This window comes from Uranotaenia lowii, chromosome 2 (genome assembly GCF_029784155.1).
Source record: "Uranotaenia lowii strain MFRU-FL chromosome 2, ASM2978415v1, whole genome shotgun sequence".
Taxonomy (NCBI): Eukaryota; Metazoa; Arthropoda; class Insecta; order Diptera; family Culicidae; genus Uranotaenia; species Uranotaenia lowii.
Genome location: NC_073692.1, coordinates 141,742,907 through 141,753,563, shown reverse-complemented (window position 1 = coordinate 141,753,563; position 10,657 = coordinate 141,742,907).

The following is a 10,657-nucleotide window of genomic DNA, read 5'->3' as shown; positions in this document are numbered from 1 at the left end:
TTCCCAGTTTTACTCTGCTAAAGGTTATCCGAAATTCTGAATATTTACAAATCATCACGAAAAAAATATAGGAACAGTGCTCAGAACAGAGAATACACGAAAATTTTTAATTATTCAGAGACTGTTTTGTTTTTGTCAGGAGTCACACCATATATGAAGATGAAAACAGCTGAATTGTAATCCATCAAAATTTTGAGTTGTTTTCATCTAGTGAGTTTCAAAACCTGGAACTTATCGAATACGCACACTTTTTCGAGCAAAATAGATGAAAATAACTCAGTTATCCAAAATCAGGCCCTATCGGCTATCGACAATTTTTAAGGGCATAACACTAACCTACCTAACCTACTTAAGGGTCCGGCGCTGATTGTCCGACGCATAATGCTGAAATAAAAGATCTTCACTGCTGGCGATCCGGAGCCAGCGTCTTCACTTGTTGCCAGTCAAAGTTTTCGTCAACTGTGCGGATTTCAACGGCTAGACTACGCAGCAGCGAGCTTCTGGGCCCACCTTTTCTTCGATGCCCATCTGGATTCCATTCAAGAGCCTCTCTGAAAATCTCGTTTTGATCTGTTCGCAGCATTTGCCCAATCCATCTCCAGTTACGTTCCCGAATCTCGATTTCAAACGCCTTTTGATGACACCGGCAATGTAGTTCGTTTGAGATCCAGTTGCCAGGCCACCAAGCGCGGATAATATTCTACAAGCAGCGATTCACAAAAACTTGCAGTTTGAGCGTCGTCACCGCATAAGTGCACCAAGTTTAGCACCCGTACAACAATACGGATTTGATATTTGAGTAGAAGTTGACGTGAGCGCCATATGTTTCAGAACCTTGCAAACGGAAATCGGGCTATTCTGATCCGGGTTTCTATGTCCTTCTTGGTACCACCATCATGCGTAATCTGACTACCAACATACTGGAAGCACTTCACTTTTTCAATCTGTTGCCCAGCTATCACGAAATTGAAACGATTTTCTGTGTTGATTTCCATGGAATTCTTCTTTCCGACACTGACTTTGAGACCTGCTTCCTTGGAGCTTTCGGTGAGGTCGTCGAGTTTACTCTGCATGTCTGGTTGTCTTTGGGCGAGCAAAACAATATCGTCAGCCAGGTCAAGGTCGTTCAGTTGCTCCATGGTTGAAGGATTCCACGGCAATCCTCGGTTTGGTCTACAGTCAATCGATCCAGTCAAGATCTCATCCATTACGATGAGAAAAAGCAGCGGTGACAAAATACATCCTTGTCTCACTCCAGCAGTTACCGGGATTGGTTCGGACAAGACACCGTCGTGCAAGACCTTGCACGAAAATGCCTCGTACTGTGCTTCGATGAGATGGACTAGTTTCTCTGGGACCCCTCGTCGTCTAAGAGCAGCCCAGATGTTATCGTGGTTCAGTCGGTCAAATGCTTTTTCGAAATCAACGAACACCAGCAGAAGAGAGTCCTGGAATTCGTTGATTTGTTCCAGTATTATTCGTAGCGTTGTGATGTGGTCCACACATGATCGTCCGGATCGGAATCCAGCTTGTTGCCGTCGGAGTGTAGCGTCGATTTTCTCCTGGATCCTGTTCAGGATCTCTTTGCAGAGTACTTTGAGAATGAAACAGATCAAAGTTATGCCACGCCAGTTACCGCACTCTGTCAGGTCTCCTTTCTTCGGGACTTTTACGAGGATACCCCGCATCCAGTCGGTCGGGAATGTTGCAGTATCCCAGATGTCAGCGGAAAGACGGTGCAACATTTGTGCTAACAAGTCAGGGTCGTCTTTGAGTATTTCAGCAGGAATGCAATCTTTGATTGCCACTTCTATTTCAGCCAGCGAGGGCGCTCTTGGTTGACGCCATAATTGCGACTTACTGTTGACGTTTAGAGCTGTGGTTTCTGTTGGCTATTGCTATCTGTGATTCGGAAGAGTCGTTTAGTCCAACGTTTGAGCTGATCTGTTCGATCTGTCAACAGCTGACCTGCTCGGTCGTTCAGCGGCATTCTTGCAATAGTCCTTGCACTGCTAAGGCGGCGAGAAATGTCATATTTAGTTATCGGATATCTCTTTCTCCCTCTTCGACTAGGGAGTTAGTCCAGACTCTCTTGTCTCGTCTACAAGCTCGTTTAACTGCCTTTTCCAGCTCCGCACATCGTATGTGGGCGGCTGCTTTAGCTGGGAAAGAGGGATCCACCGATCACCATGTTCTTGTTGCCACAAAATTCTACAAACAGCTCTTTGTTTTCGCTTATCTGTGCTAGATCATGGCGCCCCATGATGCGTTTGAAGTCCTGATTGTCGGAGCCAATCTTTGCGTTGAAGTCGCCCAAATGGATTTGAATGGCACTCTTCGGAATTTTCTCAACCACGCTGTTCAGTTGGCTGTAAAACTGCTCTTTCTCCTGCAAATCGGCAACGTCAGTTGACGCATAGCACTGGACCATTGTAAGGTTTCTAACCCGTGTTCTAAATCAGGCTACGATTATTCTTTCGTTTATCGGATCCCATCTTATGACAGCAGTATGAACCTGCCGGCTTTATAGTAAACCAACTCCTCGTTCCCGAGGAGCGTGTTCTTCGTATGCCAGAGTAAAGCAGTACTTGCGCGCACTGTGTCTTGTGCAGTGTTCCGAAAATCACTCATTTTCAATGAATGTTTCTTTAATTTATTTAATTTATTTTATTAGAAAGGCTTGCTTGGTAGATTCGCCTCTGAATGAATGTTTCTGATTGCACTTCGCACCTGAACGTACAGCAGTCGGGTTTCGTTATTGATTGCTACTGGACCTACCCGATCATAGATCGTTCAATTCATCGCTAAAATACAGATCACCTCGCACGATGCTTGCTGTCAAAACAGTGCAGCACCATCATCAAATTGGAATCTCACCAATGCGCAATGCATATGGCGAATCCTGTTGGTCTTTGATCAGGAGTGAATGGATCAGGCAGTGAGTGAGTGATACATGAAGCCGATCATTGGCGTATTTTGTTTGATTTGATATATACTGCCGCTATTCGCAAGACTGTCCCATATGCATTTTTGTCATTTTTCAGTTTATCTCAAAAATCGTTCAAATACAGTTAGTTCTTCAATTTAGACTAAAAACTTTCATAACTTTGTTCTCAACTTATATAAAAAAATACCAAGTCATGTCTGTCCCATATGAAATATACCCGCAAAGCTGTCCCATATGTCTATTTCTACAGAATGCTTCAAAATTGCTCCTCTAATTTACGCTAATTTTACAAATATTCATACAATGTGTGCGACAAAATAAGCATTCATTGCAATGTTCCGAATATCAATCATTTTCGATCAGCCATGTGTTACTGCATTCAGAGCAAAAAAATCGAAGCAGTCAATTTTTCCTTCTTCAACCAAATTATATAAACAATCATGCATGACAACGACGCTTCTGTATTTGAAACATTCCCGCAAAACATGATATGGTAAAGAAGGACGCAGATTATCAGCAACGAACGTCTCGATGGTGATTGCCTTCCTTGATGGTTTTCAACCTTCTAGGAGCACAACTGATGTGTATCAGTTCTGAGCGATACGTAAAGTTTACAATATGATTTTTTATTTTTCGCTTTGCGTAGAAGAACAAAATCATTACTAAGTAACCGTAATGAACAGTCCAGCATGTGCTACGGCTTTTTTCAACATGTGGTCCTGGTATTCCTTAAAATTTTCCTTCTGAGACATTCATGATCGTCTATCAATAACGAACATTATCAACAATGATGCGAGGATAGGCGTTATTGAATGATTGTGGGAACGACGTTCAAAATTTATCATCAAGTATGTCGATCACATTTGAAAAGCCACGTGACGAATAGAAACGGTAGCCCCCGATGGGGCATGGTATTTTTTTATGTATCTAGTTAGTGTTGATGTTCGACAAATATTCAACGGATACGTTCACCACGTGCGTATCACAGCACTCGGATGTGTAAGTATTCTAGCTTGAAACGAATCCTGATTGCTTTTCTTGAGCGATTTTCCGCACATTGATTCATTGAAATTGCGAAAGTTAGACTAGATAAAACAGTACAGTAAAGTTAAAAATAACAATCTCCATAATTTTTACAAGCTAAGTTTAGCCTAATGGGTGAATTCCATCAAACTATATTTTTTTTAAATTTCGCTTGAAGCCTATTGTATTGTGCTTTGTAAAACATGGAAAATAGTCAGCTACAACGCTATATTTTTGAAGGTTTTGTCATGCTGTTATTTGCTGCTTTCATAAAATCTATGAACAAAAATACGCGCACCTGGTAGCACACGCGTAAGTCATATTGAATTGATTTTTCTCATCAAATATTTGCAGCCAAGATACTTTGCTGTTTCTGATTCAGCATTAATTTAATTTGAAGGTATTTATAGTCTTTCTAAAAAGATAATCGACCGAAAAGCCTTCCGAAATATGATGGTACAGGGTGTTTTATTCATGGAACGTTGTTATTCATTTTATTTTAGACCCACTGAATTCTTACGAAAAACTTTTTGACGTAGAATTACGTCTTACGGCAACACTATAGGGGGGGCAAATTGAAATTTGCGAACAGATCTCGCGTCACGAAAACTTTCCATCTCACAGACATCCTATCTAAAGGATTATGACGTCATCACCAACGCCTGCTTTGATGGGTTTTGTTTTTCCCTACCTACGAAAGGTATAAAACAAAGGGCCCGTCGGTCGACTCGGTTTCTTTCTCTGTTTGCCGTCAAGCTGAACAGACCGTTGCTGCGCTTCGATCTGAGTGTGGACCCCACCAGTGGTAATCCGACTCAGATATCGATTTGCAGTAGTTCAGTGGCAATCGTGGACCAGTGAGCAACGATGACGGTGAGCAGCGATGACGGCCACCACACCAGCGTAGACAGCCAGCGGCGGAGGCGTTCAGTGGCGGAGGACTCCAGTGGCAGTGGCAGGGATCCTACAGGTCATCGCAAGTGGCGTTGCATGGTCGAATTATGTCACATGGTCAATTTATGTTGCATGGGCGATTATGTTGCATAGTTGGATTTTGTTACATGGTCGGATTATGTTGCATGGTCGGATTATGTCACATGGTCGATGGTTGGATTTCGTCACATGGTCGGATTATGTTGCATGGTCGGATTATGTCACATGGTCGATTATGTCACATAGTCCGATTATGTTGCATGGCTAGATTTCGTCGCATGGTCGATTTATATTGCATGGTCGGATTGTGTCATGGTCCGATTATGTTGCGTGATCGATTTATGTCACATGGTCGATAATGTTGCATGGTCGGATTATGTCACATGGTCCGATTATGTTGCATGGTCGGATTATGTCACATGGTCTGATTATGTTGCATGGTCGGATTATGTCACATGGTCGATTATGTCACATGGTCCCATTATGTTAAATGGTTGGATTTCGTCACATGGTCGGATTATGTTGCATGGTCGGATTATGTCACATGGTCTATTTCTGTTGCATGGGCAATTATGTCACATGGTCTGATTATGTTGCATGATCCGATTATGTTGCATGGTTAGATTTTGTCACATGGTCAGATTATGTTGCATGGTCGGATTATATCAAATGGTCCGATTTTGTCGCATGGTCGGATTATGTTGCATGATCAGATTCTGTCACATGGTCCGATTATGTTGCATGGTCCGATTATGTTGCATGGTCGGATTATGTTGCATGATTCGATTATGTCACATGGTCGATTTTGTTGCATGATCGAATTATGTCACATGGTCGATTATGTTAATGGTCGGATTATTTCACATGGTCGATAATGTTGCATGGTTGGATTATGTCACATGGTCCGATTTTGTTACATAATCGGATTATGTCACATGGTCTGATTATCTTGCATGCTCCGATTATGTCACATGGTCCGATTATGTCACATGGTCGGATTATGTCACATATTTGTTGCATGGTCGATTATGTCACAGGATCGGATTATGTTGCATGATTCGATTATGTTGAATGGTTGGATTTTGTCACATGGTCGGATTATGTTGCATGATCGAGTTCTGTAGCATGGTCGGATTTTGTCACATGATCATAATATGTTGCATGGTCGAAAATGTTGCATGATCAGATAATGTCACATCTTCGATTTAACTGCATGATCGGATATTGTCACATGGTTGATTATATTGCATAATCAGATTGTGCCACATGGTCGATTATGTTGCATGGTCGGATTATCTCAGATGGTCGATTTTATTGCATAGTTGAATTAGGTCACCTGGTCGAATTATGTTACATGATCTGATTATGTTGCATGATCCGATTATGTCACATGTACTGCATGCTCAGATTATTTCTGGCAATAGGTTTATGTCACATGGTTAAATTCTGTTAAATGATTGAAATTTGTCACGTCATATTGCCATTTTGACACTCATATGTTGGTCATTTCAAAAATGCACTATAAGTTCTGTTATTCTATACATTGACAAAAAACAATTGCGTAATTCTACGTTTAGCGGTCGTAGCCAAATTACTACCTCCCCCACTTTTTTTTATCTTTGACTATCTAAACATGTCATAAACATCATTTCAAACTTATTTTTATCAGTAAACAACCAGTAAAGTAAATAATACAGCGCAGATAGAGAGAATCAAATGATCAACTGACAAAAGAAAAGCCAAATATGGGTCAGCTTTGCGGGTATATTTAATCCGCATGCGAAATATACTCGCAAGGCTGTCCCATCATTATTTTCTCCTCCGCATCAACAACTTCCAAATCAAAAACACATTGGACGAAATTCTATAACAATTATCTTAATATCTGTGAAGAAAGAAGTAGAAAAGGTAAAGTTTCAACCGAGAAATCCACGAAAGTTTATAAAAATCTTTAAAGCCGTTTTTCTCGGTTCGTTGTTTTTGCATATGGGACAGACTTGCCGGCAGCGGCAGTATAGCAAATTAATAAATTTATTTGTCGTTATAACGTTTTTTACATCAGTATGATCAAAATCAAATTGAAGTTGTGTTTGTTAGGAAAATATGTTCACTTTCGCCGTGTTTTTCAATTTTTACAAGTTCTCTTATCAAACTGTCGTCCTTCACGTTAAAACTACTGAGAATTTATAGTGTCCCGCACAACTGTTTGATTTTTCTCGTCCTGCAAAAAATAACTTTGAATTTCATATAATTCAGGCAGATAATGAGTGAGCTACATTCAGAATGGATCAGTTTGTATCTCACTCATCTCCGATATGCGATGTTTGCTAAACCGATGATTCTGAATGATGCGACTCGGTTTGCATAGCTGATAGGAGCGCTGATCGAGATTGCATACCAGCCAGGCGACGCAGTTGCGAGAGGCGCTATCCCATTATACAATCAGAATGTTTCCAACAGGAAACGCATCCTGAGTGTTTGTTTTGATTGATTTTCGGAACAATGGTCTTGTGTTTTCTAGGAAATTGAGCCAGCTTACCTGGCTGGGCAAGGGTCGACACATTCTAAAGGGCGAACACGAAATTATTGCGACACCGAAAATGTCATACCAATTTTCTTATAATGTTTAGAATCAAACCAAAAATTTAGGGGAGTTTTCATTTTCATATGTGATGAAAGAAATTAGAGAAACATGAACTATCAAAGAACGAAAGAACATAAGCCGTAAATATCATGAAAATTTCGAAAAAGATACAACGGCTCACCGACAGGACTTGAACCTGCAATCTCCGCTTCGGTACAACGGCGCGTTAGCCAATTCCACCACGGTGAACGTGATGGAACCGGCGAACACGAGCAATCGAGCTCTGCCGATCAACTGCTGGACCTTCTATCGAAACACCATGTATATCCCGCATGTGATCTTTCCCTCTATTGATCTCTCATGTTTCTCTAACCCCACCCATCGACTCGGGATTTTAGCCGAGCGAGCACATGGTCGATTGCTTCGGGTTTGCCGCAACTTACGGTCAGATGAAGAAGCAATCAGTGCCGCTCAAGGTTCCGAGCAGACCAGTTACACAGGGAGGTGTTGCTCTGTTGAAATCAATACTGATGTTATGAAATCGCTTGGTACATCTTTGTACCTGAAAATGATCACATTTTCATATGTGATGAAAGAAATTAGAGAAACATGAACTATCAAAGAACGAAAGAACATAAGCCGTAAATATCATGAAAATTTCGAAAAAGATACAACGGCTCACCGACAGGACTTGAACCTGCAATCTCCGCTTCGGTACAACGGCGCGTTAGCCAATTCCACCACGGTGAACGTGATGGAACCGGCGAACACGAGCAATCGAGCTCTGCCGATCAACTGCTGGACCTTCTATCGAAACACCATGTATATCCCGCATGTGATCTTTCCCTCTATTGATCTCTCATGTTTCTCTAACCCCACCCATCGACTCGGGATTTTAGCCGAATTTAATTATAGTTTTATAATTATAATTACCATCAAGACGCCATTCACCGCCCAGACACCATTTACCGCCCAAAATCATCCTTTTGTGTGTATTTTGAAAAAACTGGGATGTTTTTTCCAAAAATAACCCTGTGTTCTGTGTCGGCATCATTGTTCGACCATTTAACTGAAAAAACATCACTTAATTATGCTAACTATAGCCAGAAATAAAATATTTGGTTTTTCGTTTCCGGTCAAATTATTGAATTCGACGCCTGTTAGCGAACTAAGCATTACTGTACTCCTAGGGCAAAAAGGGTTTTTGTTCACTAGATAGTACCTATTGGACCTAAAATCGACTTGAAACGATAGTTTTATTTTCGTAGAAAAGATTTGCATCAAAAATTTTTCGATTTTTTCAATAGTTGTTGTTTTTTGAAGCGTTTAGTGATGGGCGGTAATTGGTGTATAAAAAAAGTGTGGGTTCCTAATGACCGGTCACGCACAATTTCTTTGTTTTTAACGCATGTATTGTGTCAAATGTGTAAATTGTAAGAAGCATTTAGTTTGATTATGTTAGAAAATGATGTTTTATCGCTGAAAGTAACCGGTTACTTGAGGTTGTTTGCCGGAAATCATCATTTTGTCAGTCAACGCACTTTGTTCAAATTTGTACTAAATTTGCGGAAAAAATTTTACAACATGTATTCTCTAAAGAGCCAAAAAATGGGTTTGACAGCTCGTTGTATGAAAAATACTAAAAAGAACAGTTTCCGTGTTGTTTAGATAGTTTTTCCTTAAGAAAACATTATCGATACCCAAAAAAGTCGAATGGGCGGTAATAGGGCCAGTTGAACACCCCGAAGTTTAGTTAATTATTTTGAAAAGCGTACATTTTTCGCATTCCACAAAATTTTTTATTTAAAGTAGAGCAGTTTTAAGATGTATTGGAAAAGAAAGCGAATAAAAATCTGCCGTCGTCTTTTTATTACACATGTTTGAAGTTGAAAAACCGCTTAACTGGGCGGTGAATGGCGTCTTGATGGTATTTCAAAATCAAAAGAAAAGTATAACGACGGAGCCTTGAGTGTAAAATTGAACGCAGCTCCACTTGATGCCCTCCATCAAAGTCTTTACATTGTCATCCGGTACCAGTTTCTCAGTTTGGCGGGATCATGTCCTTTGGAACAAAATGGACAGAATTGGCTTCATACCACTTTAGGACGCTTTTAGAGTCCAGTAGAGTTTGTAGAGTTGTAGAGTTTTGCCAAAATAACGGATCCTTGTCGTGCTGCTGTAAAAACGTCAAAAGGCGCTTCTCGAGGCTCTCAGATTTGTAGATCTCGCCGTTTACTGTGCCCTTTGTCACGAAAGGATTACTCTTCAGTCTGCAAGAGCAGATGGCCTGCCAAACGAGATATTTGGAGACGAACTTCGACATTTTTTTCTTCTTAAATTTGTCGTCCACATCGAACTTGCTCTTGCCGGTGAAAAACTCCAACACTGGAATTTTCTTAAAATCGGCTTTTATAAACGTTTCGTCGTCCATCACACAGCAGCCATATTTGTCAGCATCTTCTCGTAGTATTTCCGTGACTGGGTTTTAGCCGTCGATTGTTGCCGTTCATCGTGGTTTAGGAAATTCTGTACCCTGTATGTATGTAGTCCAGCTCTCTTCTTTGCTTTGAGACGTTGGGATTTGCTTTAATCATAAGCTTCACCTTTCCCTCCGTCTTTTTGTTCTCCGATCCCGGTTTACTTCCACGAATGTTCAACATTTTTCCCAACTGCCGGTGCGACTGGTCAGGAAATTCCAGGTGTTTGGAAAGAATGTGTTCTCTCGATTCACGTAGGTTCACTTCCGTTTTCGTTGAATCAAAAAACACGACTTCGAGTTTGACAACATGTAAACAATACACATTAATGCACAGCAATGAGAAAGTGTGCAAAATTTGGTTGAGTTTTAGCCAATGATAAAAAAGTTATGCCCTGTTAAATATGTCGCAATAATTTAGTGTTCGCCCTTTAGTCCATGTATGCTAAAAGTCGTTGCAAAAGTTCCAATTCGTTTATATCTTGTCTCAGTTTCCGTAACGATTGATTTATCAGGGGCAGTAGGTTGTTAGCATAAGGTCCCTATTCTTCAAACACTTAAAGTTGAAAGCGAAGCGGAGTTCGTACGGGATTAGCTAGTTTTTTAATAAAAAATCTTCAAACTGAGTCGCATAAGGCTTTCTTTCATTCACAATCATGTTAAAAAAACCAAATGTTTCATGCGAAAATGGCAT